This window comes from Adiantum capillus-veneris, chromosome 7 (assembly GCF_014529385.1).
Source record: "Adiantum capillus-veneris isolate H3 chromosome 7, ASM1452938v2, whole genome shotgun sequence".
Lineage (NCBI taxonomy): Eukaryota > Viridiplantae > Streptophyta > Polypodiopsida > Polypodiales > Pteridaceae > Adiantum > Adiantum capillus-veneris.
Genome location: NC_140937.1, coordinates 64,856,465 through 64,869,474, shown reverse-complemented (window position 1 = coordinate 64,869,474; position 13,010 = coordinate 64,856,465).

Sequence of the window (13,010 nt, the reverse complement as noted above, 5' to 3'; positions counted from 1 at the left end):
TACTGAGGGCACTCCAATGTATAAACAACTAACTCCATTAACAGGAGATAAGGAGACATCAAGGCAAAAACGGAAGCCAAATGAGGTTATCAACGTGGAAGATGATGCATCACATAGGCCTGAGTACAACTCGGTCACCAAAGATCGCAAAAAGTGTGGAAGACCACGTAAGATCAACTTTGCAGAAGAAGGGATATCACAAACCCCAAAATGAAGTATAGGTTCTAGTGGGAAGTATGTAGTTGAGTGCCAGGTCAATGAGGCAATGTGGGCCATACGTCGAACTCCACAAGGTAGTAGGGTCACATGTAGCGTCACACCAAGAGGCGGACGCAGGTGTGGATGCAGTATAGTAGGTTCTAGCCTTGGTATACCAGCCCCATCGTTTGAAGGATATCGAAAGCATCCAAATGGTGTGGTGCGTCAATTGTTTTGGTTTTGTCCAAATCATGTCTTGCATTGTCATATAGTAGACTAGAACATTGAGCCGCAGCCTCTTCATCCACCACACACTTGGCCCGTGCATGTGGGCACCAACCTATCGGAGGATGAGGTGCAAATATTGCATGAAGGGGGGTATCAAGTGGAGCTAAGCAAAGAAGGAGTATGTAATGTAACGCCGGTTGCTCAAGATCAAAATATGAAAAACTCTCCTTTCAAGTCAAAAGATGCATCCAATCCTGAAGGCAGTGCAAGAGCCACAGTGCGAGATGGTCTACGTGTACGGTATCAGACTTCCATTTCCAAGGATGCTGCTCGCAAGATCAGTCTAGCACTAGCCCTAAGAGCGAAGGTCGTAGAAGAGATATGTGCAATAGATGGTGTTAGTGAGGTCTTCAAACTAGAGACGAACAGTGAAGATGGTCATGTCGGGATGTACAAAGTTTGTATTAGCAACAAGCCATCGTGCACATGCCCAGACTTCATGGAACGGGTGTCAAAGAAAAAACCATATGTTGCATGTAAACATTTGTATTTTATTTATCTGCATGTGCTAGGGCTAAGCCAAAATGAGAACATGTTTATCCATCAACCAATCCTGGAAGATGTTGATATCTTCAGGACACTAAGTCAAAGCCGGACTTATCCATGCATGGATGCATAGCATTTGACAATGTTCACTTCTTCTTAGTATGCTTTACCTAAACAATTGTACTACTTTCTAATTTTATCTTAGGATGGTCACATTGGGATACATTCATTTGCAACTTTTTTTCATGTTTGAGTACTGGTTGTTTATGTGTCAAATCGTGTATAAAATAATATAATATTACCACAGTGGCTATAAATTTCCATAACTTGAGTTATTTTTTGTGAAAGCGTCCACTAGCTTCCTAGCACACCTCTCCTTCTTTCACTATGTTCGACGATCTTGTGAGTAAAATAAAGTCTACTTGGGATGCCATGGAAGCCATTCCAAATGGAGAGGCATTGTATGGAGCCGACTAGTTTCGTCATGCTCTCAAGGCAACCATCAACGTGTATCGCCTCTATCAATGCCGCAAGGAACTCAATATGCGGAGCTGAATCAATTTGAACGAGACGGGACAACTAGCTTTCTCTTGCTGGAAGAAAATTGGGCTCATCACAGAGGAGGATGAGGAGGAAATGAGGCAGCAGCTAAGTAACGTGGTGAATCTTAATATGCCAATCGAAGGTAGCACATCAACTACTAAAACCGGGCCTTCCAACAGATGAACACTTCTTGTTTATGTAATGCAAGTTTAATGAAATGTAACTTTTTTTTTTTAATGGGAGTTCTTGTTTTAAGTACCCCTGTCTATATTGTTTTGAAACAATTTGTCTAGCTTACATACCTATAGTTCTCTCTCTCTCTCTCTCTCTCTCTCTCTCTCTCTCTCTCTCTCTCTCTCTCTCTCTCTCTCTCTCTCTCTCTCTCTCTCTCTCTCTCTCTCTCTCTCTCTCTCTCTCTCTCTGAGAGAGAGAGAGAGATAGTCCACAAAGAAGAAGGGAGAATATTTTTAGGAATCTACTCACCTGATTCCTAAAAAGCGCTCGCCGGAAACTGCTCGCCCAAAAATATCCCCCCCTCATGCCCAGCTTAGGCCTTGCCCGTGGTCCTGCCATTGGCCTATCATTACTCCCCCCTTAGAGAAGCATATTTTTTCTCATTAAAAAAAGTGGACATGTCTTCTTGAAGACACTGATCTTTCCCACAGTGGCACAACCCTCGGGTCTAGCTGTCCCCTTGATCGATACCATGATAGTCAAGAATATTAATACACTCAAGTTAATGTGATTGAAAAGGACGTTCAATGAAACCATAAATAACATGTAGACTCAATTTATAACTCACTTGAGTATTTTAAATAAATAAATGTCCACTGTTTATAATTTTTGAAGATGCTCAAGTATGTAAAAATAAATATTCTTCACTGTCCATCAAAATGACTTTGTCATCATGTCTCATCAGTAGAGTTCTTGTATTTGTATCAATGAGGAACATTGAGCATATCAATATGGTCATAGACGAATTCCTTGACTTACTCACATGCCTCGTCATAAGCCAACCCCACCATAGCTAGTAATAGAGGTTGAGAACCATTCATAGGCATGAAGCAACTAAACCTAGTCGGAACATGCTCCAAGTTAGAGAGGTAATCTTTCCAATTGGATTACTTTTCACTAGCATACTCTCTTAGCATATCCTCTAGCACTTGATTAACACTTGCAAGCTACCCATGCTCTCTTTGGAAAGTGGACTGGACTGGAGTAAACTTAGGATATTTAGGCAATCTATCTACAAGCAGACCTATTGATTCATGATTGTTTATGGTGGTTGATAGACCCACAATAATCCATAGTGGTATGTCACATGTGGTGCTAAAGGCTTTCATAAGCTATCAAATTCATAAAGTTGCATTCTATTGCAAATTTGTCCCCTTTGCTAAACACTAGGGCCCATAACACCTAGTGTGCATGCATTTAGCAAAAATGTATATGAGCTTGCAACTCCATGACCAATGATTTCTAGTTACCAATGCTCATGGTGAATGTTATGCTCATAGTATGCATGAAAGATGAGGGAATACATGTGTAAATTGCTATATGAAAAGAAACAAAATTGTTCCCACTACATGTATGCAATAGCCTTGCTTAAACATTCGGACCATAATAGAATATGAACAAAAATCACATCTATATACAAATAATAAAACATTTTCATTAATAGGACATAGCCTTTCTATATGTGTGATAGGCATGAAGAATTTGAAACCTAAAAATCTTGAAACAAGCATCTATTTTCGTTGGTTATAGTATCTATTTCATTAACAAGTCTTACTAGATATGTGGTGTTCTTGTCAAACGTGATACATTTAGAAAGAATAAAGAGTTCCTGAGGAGTTTAATTTCAAAAATTTAATTTCTCGGAATGCATTGACTGCATTGTATGCTTAACATAGTTGCAGCATGAAGCTTTACATTATTTTAATCGGATCCGAAGGAAAGGCTTTCTCCAAATGCTTTCATGTGCTTACACCTTGAGATTATCATCCTTATGCGAGGCATGGAGATATTTGAGTGAAATAATGATGAGATTGTTCGTTGGGGAAAGTGGCCTACTGGAGAAACATGTTGTGCTAGTCTTTACTTTGGAGATATGTATACTCCATATGGGGGACAAAGGTTGGCCACTTAATGGTGATCACGATTGATCGCTTAGTGGTCGCGTACAAAGGGTTAATGAATATTTCTCAATGTGAATAAGGGAGAACAAAAGGGCATGGCATGAGGCAATGAGTAGGGCAGTGCAAGGAGAGGGAAAGAAGTTGTAGTGGCCACCACGATGCTCGAATGACGAGGAGCAACAAGAAAAAATTGCTAAGCAAGCAAGGGTGATTTGATTCAGTGTTGCTTGCATTTGTTTTGGTGCAAGTCAAAAGCCTAATGGCCACATCACTAGAGGTGATCCCATGAGAGCAATAAGGACAATGGCCACATCACCAAAGGGTGATTCCATGAGAGGAGTAAGGACAATGCTAGTGATGGGAGACATTAATAGAAATTACATTAGCATGCAAGGGCGGAGTTGGCAGATGCTCAAGCCGGGAGAAATATCTCCGTGACTCAACCAACTCTCTACCCCTCATGCTTAGGATACCATAGCTCATGCTATCCCTCTTATACAAGTCATAGCTCTATCTATCTCACCTTCAAGGCACCATAGATTTCATTCATGCTCAATGAAAAAGCTTTTTACTCCCTCTTATGCCCATCGATGCAAAAGGTTATCAAAGGGATTCTCTCATTGGCTCTTATACACGAAGAAGGCTAGGTCATAGCCTGGAAGGTGGATACCTCTCTCATAATAAATGGGAGAAGCTCTCATAGAAGTGATCTAATCTAAAAATCTATAACTCTCTCATCTCTCTTTATGATAGTGAGTAGCCAGAAGAAGAAGTGTTTGTGAAGGCTACAAGGAAAACTTCTGGAGATGATCTCCTCAGATTTGGGATGGGAAATAGATAATGAACAAAAGGATATGGGTTGAATTAATTTGTTGCTTATGGTCAGAAGAATCAAGATTTTGAGATCACTTTTGGAAGGTGAACAAGGTCAAAGGAGAAGAGAAGATGGGAAGAAGTTTGGGTTTTTGGGTTGGGTTCCTTCCCCTTTGCTTCTCTTAACCCTCTGTTGTATGCAATTTCTTTATCAACTCCAATTGCCTCGCACGGGGGTTGGAATTGATGAAATAACAAGCAAAGATGATGTTGTTCTTCTTGTTGAAACTTGGGAGCATGATACACAAAGGATTAACGGCTTGGAGGATTATAATGTACATTCATTGATGTGGTCAAAGAATCTCAAACAACAAAGAGAGCAAGGAGAGGTAGCATATATGGTTGAGAAAGGATTGGAAGATATTGTATCAATTGTGAAAGATGACAAGTACAAACGTTATGTATGGCTAAAAATTATGACCCCAAAAAGAGAACCCATTTTTGTAGCATGTTGCTACATTCGTCATCATGATTCCGCCTTTTATGTCTACATGGATACAAATCAGCCATTCTTTGATTTAGAAGAGCACATGGATAAAAGCATGTATTGGTGGTACCACTTTTTGCACCTTTTGGTGGTACCCTTAAAAAAAAGGTGGAGGCCGGTAAATTTTTTGCAAAAAACTCAAAACTTGTCAGAATTTATACTTTTAGAAGCTACATGAAAAAATCTATCCATTGATATATAACATGCTAGTTTATTTTACATGTAACACATGAAGATGGGGCTTGTAAAGTGCTACCAAATGAGTGCCCAAGACACCCCTTTTTGGTACCACCAATACATGCTTTGGCCCACATTCCTTATTTCAAAGGCGAAGGTGATGTTAGTGTATTTGGGGATATAAATGCTTGCACAAAAACATTACAACTGAATATTGAACAATTTGATATGCCATACATTTCAAGGGAGTTGGAGGAAGTTCACTTGTATGATCATATTTCAATGGATGAGAAAGAGCCAGATCACTATGGAAAGTTACTTTTACACATGTGTAATAGCACGGGTATACTCATTGCCAATGGTGTATCTTTGTGGAGTGGAATGAATGGATTTACATATAGAAAAAATAATGGGGATAATGTGATTGACTATATGCTAAGGCCATTATGTATCGCATAAAGAGTTTTATGTTTGGCCAATGGACCCCAAAGTCTGACCATCGGACCTTATATATTGACTTTGTATGTGGAGAAGCAACTGAGCATAATAATCTCAGCCAAAGGGAAGAGAAATATCACTATGTATGGATTTCAAATGGGCACCAATGTACATTGAAATGGTTGAGAAAAAATTATTGATGACAAAGCTTCAATATGATGCACCATTAAAAACTAAATGGGAAGTTTTCAAGAAAGTTATTTTTTCTTGCGCAGAAGAATGCTTTGCCATAAAACATCTCCATGGTATCAACAAAGATAGATAGCACAAAAGGCAGTTTGATAAAGAAAGTCAAGATGCTCAAAAGTCCTTGATAAAGCTTGATCCAACTATGGACAAAGACAATTAACAAATTCATTTGCATACATATAGGGCATTGATTCAAAAGAAGAGAAGAAGATGGAAAGTAAAGCAACAACTTTTTCAAGTCCAAGAAATGCACGTGCATGTGAAAGATTTTGGAGAAACTTGAGGGGCAAGCGGATTGCGAATTTTGGTAACTTGAATCTTGTGGATATGTTACACACATAGTAGGCAAATATATAATCAACCAGATGTTGAAAATTTGTCATTTTATGGTTCACTCCCATGTATGCCCTCTTTTTTTACTGTTGAGGATGTACGCGGTGGGCTTAAAAAGTTGGCCACTCGCAAAGCGGGAGATCTTCAAGGTATCAGATCAAATGGATGAGATATTTTACCCATGAGTGGATGTGTAAGATGTTCAACGTTGCACTTCAACATGGTATGCCTTATGATTGGAGAACTAATTGGGTCAAGCCTCTACATAAAGGAGGGGATGTAAAGAATGTAAACAACTATCGGACTATAATGATTGGGTATCTTATTGACAAAGTTGTTTGGGTACATAATGGAGATGAGATTGAGTGATTGGGATGAAGAGAATGACAAACGTGCAAAAGGACAAGCGGGTTTTTGTCGATGCCATAGCACCATTGATCATCTTGTCACTGTTCGTGTTCTCATGGAGGAAAGACGATAGAAAGGAAAGTGATTGTATTGTTGTTTTGTGGACTTTAAAAAATCCTTTGATATAATTCCATGAAACAATTTGTGGAGAAGGATAGAAGAACTCCAAGTGCCAAGTGAGTTTATGCTTGCGGTTTCTCGAATCTATGAGAAGGTGATATGTCAATTGCGCATGGAAAGAGGAATTTCAAAAAAATTGTAAGCACTATTGGGTTAAACAAGGATGTCCGTTGTCAACAACTCTCTTTGTTCTATGCATCAATCAATTGGAACAAATGGTATTTGACTTTATGCAAGAAGAAAGCATCAAAGAGGTCACTATTTGGTCTATGCATCGATCAATTGGAACAAATGGTACTTGACTTTATGCAAGAAGAAGGCATCGAAGAGGTCACTATTTTCAATGTGGTAATCATGATTTTGTTGTATGCAGTTGATGTAGTGCTTCTAGCACACACTTTAGAAGATACACAAAAGCTTATGGTTGTCCTTGAGAACTTCTGCTTGCATAGTGGGCTGATTGCGAATAAATCCAAAGCAAAGGTTATGCTTGTGAAAACCAACCATAAGGAGAAGCCATGCATTGTGTACAACCATGAGAGACTTGAAGTTATTGAGAGCTTTAAGTACCTTGTCCTTGAGGTTCCGTCCAATCACAAGTGGCATGAATATTCTATCCATCATTTGGAAGCGGCAAAGAGAGCGTATTATGCATTTGAGAACATGTGCAATGTAGGAAACATCAAGTATTGGTCTCTCAAGGAATAGCTTTTTGATGCATTGGTGACATTGGTTCCTCTTTATGGAGTTGAAGTGTGGGGAGGGGGCATATCAAAGTCTACTTGGAAAGAGTTTGAGTGTCCAAAATTATTTTCTTACAAACTTTCTCCAAGTTAAGACACAAACACCATATATGCTCCTACTTCTTGAGTTGAGACCTCTTCCAATTGATGTTATGGGCATGGAAAGGGTTGTGGAGTACATGGAAAAGATGCGTCAAAACCCCTCACATCGACTTCCTACAATTGGATGGGAAGCAAGCAAAAAAGTTCAAAAGATGCATAAAAGCAAGATCTTGAGCATGGGATGGATCCAAGACGTAAAGAAGTGGTTTGGGAGATGGGATGCATTATACTTACTACATGATGCTTCAATTGACTCCCAATTGTATGAAGCTTATCTACAACACCAATGTATTACGCCTTGGGAGAAATCCGGTGGGTCATGCTTCATACATTACACCACCCATATTGTCCTCAACTGCAGAAACATGCTCTTAGTTAAAAGAGAAAGCCATGCTCACAATTACATTCTTGAGCCTATCCCCTTGTTGGACGGATATGTCGCGACGAACTTCAGCACAGCAAGAACTCACCTAACAAGATTTTTCACCTAAGGACAAAGCTCGACCCGCAGGCGTGTGGAAGCCAGCATAGGGTGTCAACCTACACTCGACCGACTCCTAACTAATTCCTACAGAGATCTCTACTCAATGTCTAAGCTACAGCCTTCAAGAGTGCATAAGAGGATACTTCCTACAACGCTTTCTAGAGCCGACCACCCATCAAACAATCTCGAAAAACCACAGAACTTGAAGGAGACCCTACTGACACCAATAGGTCGTTCTCCCTAAGGTCTATGAACCAAAATCCCAACCCAAAACACCTGGTGCAAAATCACGTAGGATGTCTGGCCAAAATTTGTAGGTCGTCGTTTCCGAAAACTAAAGTGCCTAATGTGTAGCTCTACTCAATGCAAACGCGTGGATATGATGCAATGAAAAATCGGACAACGTATGCTTACCGAATCACCAGATGAAGCTTACAGATGGAGCTCGCAAAACCAGACCGTACGCGTGCAATGTAGGTATTGGCGCGTAGCTCTCGTCGGGGGCAACACGCTGCACTTCTCCGCACTCGATTCCGACCACTGGTGTGCGCGTAGAGTCAAGATGAAGCTCTCACTCTCTCTCGTACACAGTACACTCACTCACAAACTTCAAACTTTTTTAAAAATGACAAAAGGTCTTTTTCATTAAGGTCAAAAAGTGGTATAAATACCTTACAATTCTCAAACCCTAATGTTCCAATTTAACCATCTACTCAATCTAAATGTCAAAACTGGGATACAGTCTGGAAACTTCTGTAAGTCCCAATATTTACAAGGTGAAATGTCGGGTTTTCTCAATAAATGAATAATTACAAAAAATAATAATCTACTGAGCAGTCATTTTCTGTAGGGTGTGTCCAGCTTCTAACACTCCCTCCCTCCTTGCTCATGTCGTCCCCGACATGGCTATTGAGCTGCTTCTTCATCTTATGCTTTCTCTCATCTTGAGCAGTGACTCATATCTTGCATGTTAAGCTAGTAGTGTCGGGCCGAATATATCTATGCTGATTGTGAAGAAGCCTGTGTAGAAAGCTTCTTCAAAGGCCTGGAGGTGATAGGATGGAAAAAACATGATCCTTTGATACAATGTTTGTATCACCACCTTTTCAAGGCTGACCAGACAGATCGTATGCACATATGTATGTATCTTGAAAGAAGAAGATACTGTCTGTCGCCTGGCCTGGTTTGAACATCTCGAAGACTGCCAAAAGTGTTTTTCAAATCTTTCTCATCATAATGCAAGATAGGTCAGGCGAGCCAATGAACAATTTGATGACACCCGTTAGGGTTTTCACCATGTATTGAACACTTATTCTCTCACCTTCCTTCAAGCTTGGCAGCTTCGGATAGTTTAGCCAAGTAGGTTGGCTTCTTTGCAATAGCTCATGGGCCTTCCACGTCCGCATCCTTGGTAGAGGGCAGAAACTTAGGTTATCTGTGATGACTTTTGGTGCCTCTACCAGATGGATTAGATAGTGCGGATATTTTGTTAGCCATGTTTTTCTCCACCTAGGCTGAGAGTCAACTATCAACTTTACCCCTTTAGTCTTCGAGATGTCTGCTTTGTATAGTGGCATTGTTGGCTCCTCTCTGATTCTTTTGTTGATTCTGGCGGCTTCGTACTTTAGCAAAGGATATGGGAGAGATGGATGTAGCCATTCACGCCGAAGGTTGCTGGCGTCTATCTTCTGACTACTCATTGATTTAAAGACCCTCTGCTCCCATTCCAAGGCTTCTTTGGCCGTGTCTCTGATTTCCACTTCTATAGCCTTTCGCATCTTCTCTTCTTCTTCTTGTGTCAGATCTTGTGGCTCTTGAGAGGGTCCTACAAGGATTTCCTCTTGCATGGGTGTGTCCACAAGATCTACCACATTCTCTAAATCTATTCCTTCCATGGCTGTTGGCGCGGTGCTGAACTGCTCTTCTGTCTGCTGGCCTCTGAGCTCTTCTATTTGCTTTTGGAATGTCTGCTTTTCTGCTTCAGCTTGCTCTCCCATGTTCACAAGGAGGTCGTTCAAATCGGCATTTATTTTCTCCGCCTCCTCGAGCTTTCTCTTGATGGTTTCTAGCTCATTCTGCATTGCCTTGTGCTATTCTTCCATGCGGGTTTGCATGACCACTGACCCCTTGGCCATCATCAGCCTCTGCTTTTTCTCTATGGTTAACTCCTTTTGGAGCTCTTTAGTTTGTTCTTCATAAAGCTGGCTCTCTGAAGTGGTGTGAGTCGAGCTAGTAACTCTGACTCTAGCAGGAGATGCCCGTAGCCGTTGATATGGTTTGATCTTTAGCTATAATTTGGTCTTTGAGCTCGATAACCTCATCCTGGCTATCCTTCTGCTCTATCTCTTCCTTCTCTTTGGCATTCCGCATGCTTCCACTTCTTTGGACTCTTCAGCAAGTTGTAGCCGGGTTAGGTTGTCCCTTTCCTTTTCTGCATCTGTCAATAACTTGCTGAGTTTTCTGTATTCTTCCTCATCTCCTTGCAGTCTTTGAGCTACTTCCTGATTCTCTCTTTCCATCTCCTAGCATCTTTGCAATGCCTTTTCCATATTGGCTTGAAGCTCTGCTTCTTTCTTTATGTGCCCTTGGCTTTGTTTTTGGAGTGTGTCTACTTCGGATTGATAAAAATTTCATTGGCTTTGAGATTAGCCATTTCACTTTCCGTGGCCATTGATTGTGCCCTGATCCCGGTTAGCTTGGTCATCACCACATCCCAATCATTGGTGGGTGGTTGTAGGTCCATTGTATCAGTGGCCATCTCTTTTAGCTCCACTATCCCCGCAGGCTCTTCATCTGTTCTTTGGGCCCTGTGCTTGCGAAGTCAAATGCGATTGTGGCTGCCTCTTCTTTTGAATATCCAGTAGCTAGTAGATCTAGAAACGTGTTAAACTTTGCTTCATTTGGCTCTGGCTGCTCACTTTTGGGCTTATCTTCTTCTTTTTGCTCTTGCTCTTGGCTCTGTTCTTGCCTTGACTCTTCTTGATCTTCTGATTTGTCTAGCTCCTCCTTTTGTTGAGTTTGTGGAGGGCTACAAGGAGGTGGTGATGGTGGTGGGCTGGACTTTTTCTTGAAGTCCTTGTCCGCCTTTGTCTTTCTCTCTCTCGCTTGGCCTTCCTGCTCTTCTAGCAGTTGCCGTCGTACTTCATCCACTTTTGCTTCTGTAAATGGTACATTTGGGATATTTTCTGCCGTAGCATCCAGTATCTCAAAATTCTTAATATAATCTTCAAATCTGTCTCTGTGCACCCTTCGGGATAATCCTGACATGGTTTCCAGTGACGGCTTCCATAATTCTCTCAAATCCCCCTTGAGGGCTCTTTCAATTCTGAAGCTTTCCATTAGCCGCTCTAGCCGTGCCGCTTTCTGTGATTTTGTCTCTTTGACCGGCACTTGGACACTCTCTTTCTTTCCTTTCTTCAACTCCGGCTGCTCCTCTTGCACGGTCTCTAACCAGCGCTTCAAACGTGTTGCTACCCTGGGTGCTTTTTGGGCTATTCCTCTTCCTTATCTTCCTTGAGCCTTAGCGAGTCATTCTGTGATGGAGGGTCAAGCCATCTTCCCTTGGCGTGCAATGCCCCATAAACCACTTTCATGATCAGCTCCCCCGGAACAATGTAGGTGGGGTTCTTGTTGCCCATCTTCACCAGATTATCATGGATATAGGCAGCATAATTGACCACCTTTGGCTTGCTCTTCTGCATTGCCGAAGTGAAGGTTGTGGCTATTGCTCTAGGTGGCATTCAGTACTTCTGTGGCCGCTTTGTACACATGTGGAAATATTGGTTGTACAGCTGGCTCATGATAGCCACTTTAGGGTTTGCAATGTCTTCAAAGGTGTAGTTGCTCTTCTTTTTTGTGTACACCTTGAATTCATCTTGGCGCTTTGTCACACTATCCCCTTTGCTGGAGAGGTCTAGTGCACCTGCCACTACTTTCTCTGTGATTACTATCATAGTGTCCGGCTTGCCCTACAGATCCGTAACTCTGGCCATTCCATCTTCTTTGATTGTAGTCACAAACTCCCATACTCTTTTTATATCAATTCCTGCCGGCACAACTTTAAAATAGTTATGGAGATCTATTTTCTCCACGTACTCTACCATTTTTCGTCTAACAAACTCATTGAGCTCCCGCGGTAGCATGGGTAGCTCTATTACATTTCCTTCCGTGTCTTTGAACACGCCTTGGTAGATCTTCAGATCATTTGACTCTAGCAAGTCCTCTTGAATCCACGTGCTCGTTGGCTTTGGAGTTCCTTCTGGGATGACAAACGGCTCCACCTCTTCTTAATAGTCTTTTATGGTCATTCTCTTCTTCTTTGCCTCTTGCACTCAGTAGTCCGAAGTTAGCATTTCTTCCATATCAGCTCAGAAACTGAGTTTTAGCTATCCAAATTGTTGGAATTAGGGTTGCAGAGAAACACACACAGCTTGGAGAAGACGAAAGAAGCTCAAGGAACACAATAGAGAGTGTGTTACTTAGTGTGCAATGGAAAGATAGGTAGCCCTAGAGTGATGGGCGTATATACAATGCACGGGGGAAAAAACCCCCTAAAGAGGGAAAAAATGCCCCGGCAGTCCTAGTGTGTTCACACACATCACTACCACATGTATATGGTAACAAATCCCCCCTGGAGTGATGTGGTGAACGAGAGCTGGCACATGAGTAAAAGGAAGTGACATGCCCTGAGGACAGGATGAGTCCACAAAGGGGAGTAAGCCCAAAGCTTTGCGGAAAGCTTCAGGCTTCTCACGAGACAATGCCTTTGTGAAAAGATCTGCAAGGTTGTTCTGTGTTGCCACATAAGCCAAGATGATCTATCCTGCTGAGAGCCTCTCCCTGACATAGTGGTAATGCACCTCAATGTGCTTTGTACGAGCATGAAAAACTGGGTTCCTCACAACTACCAATGTGCTCTGACTGTCAGTGTAGATAGTGTTGGCAGT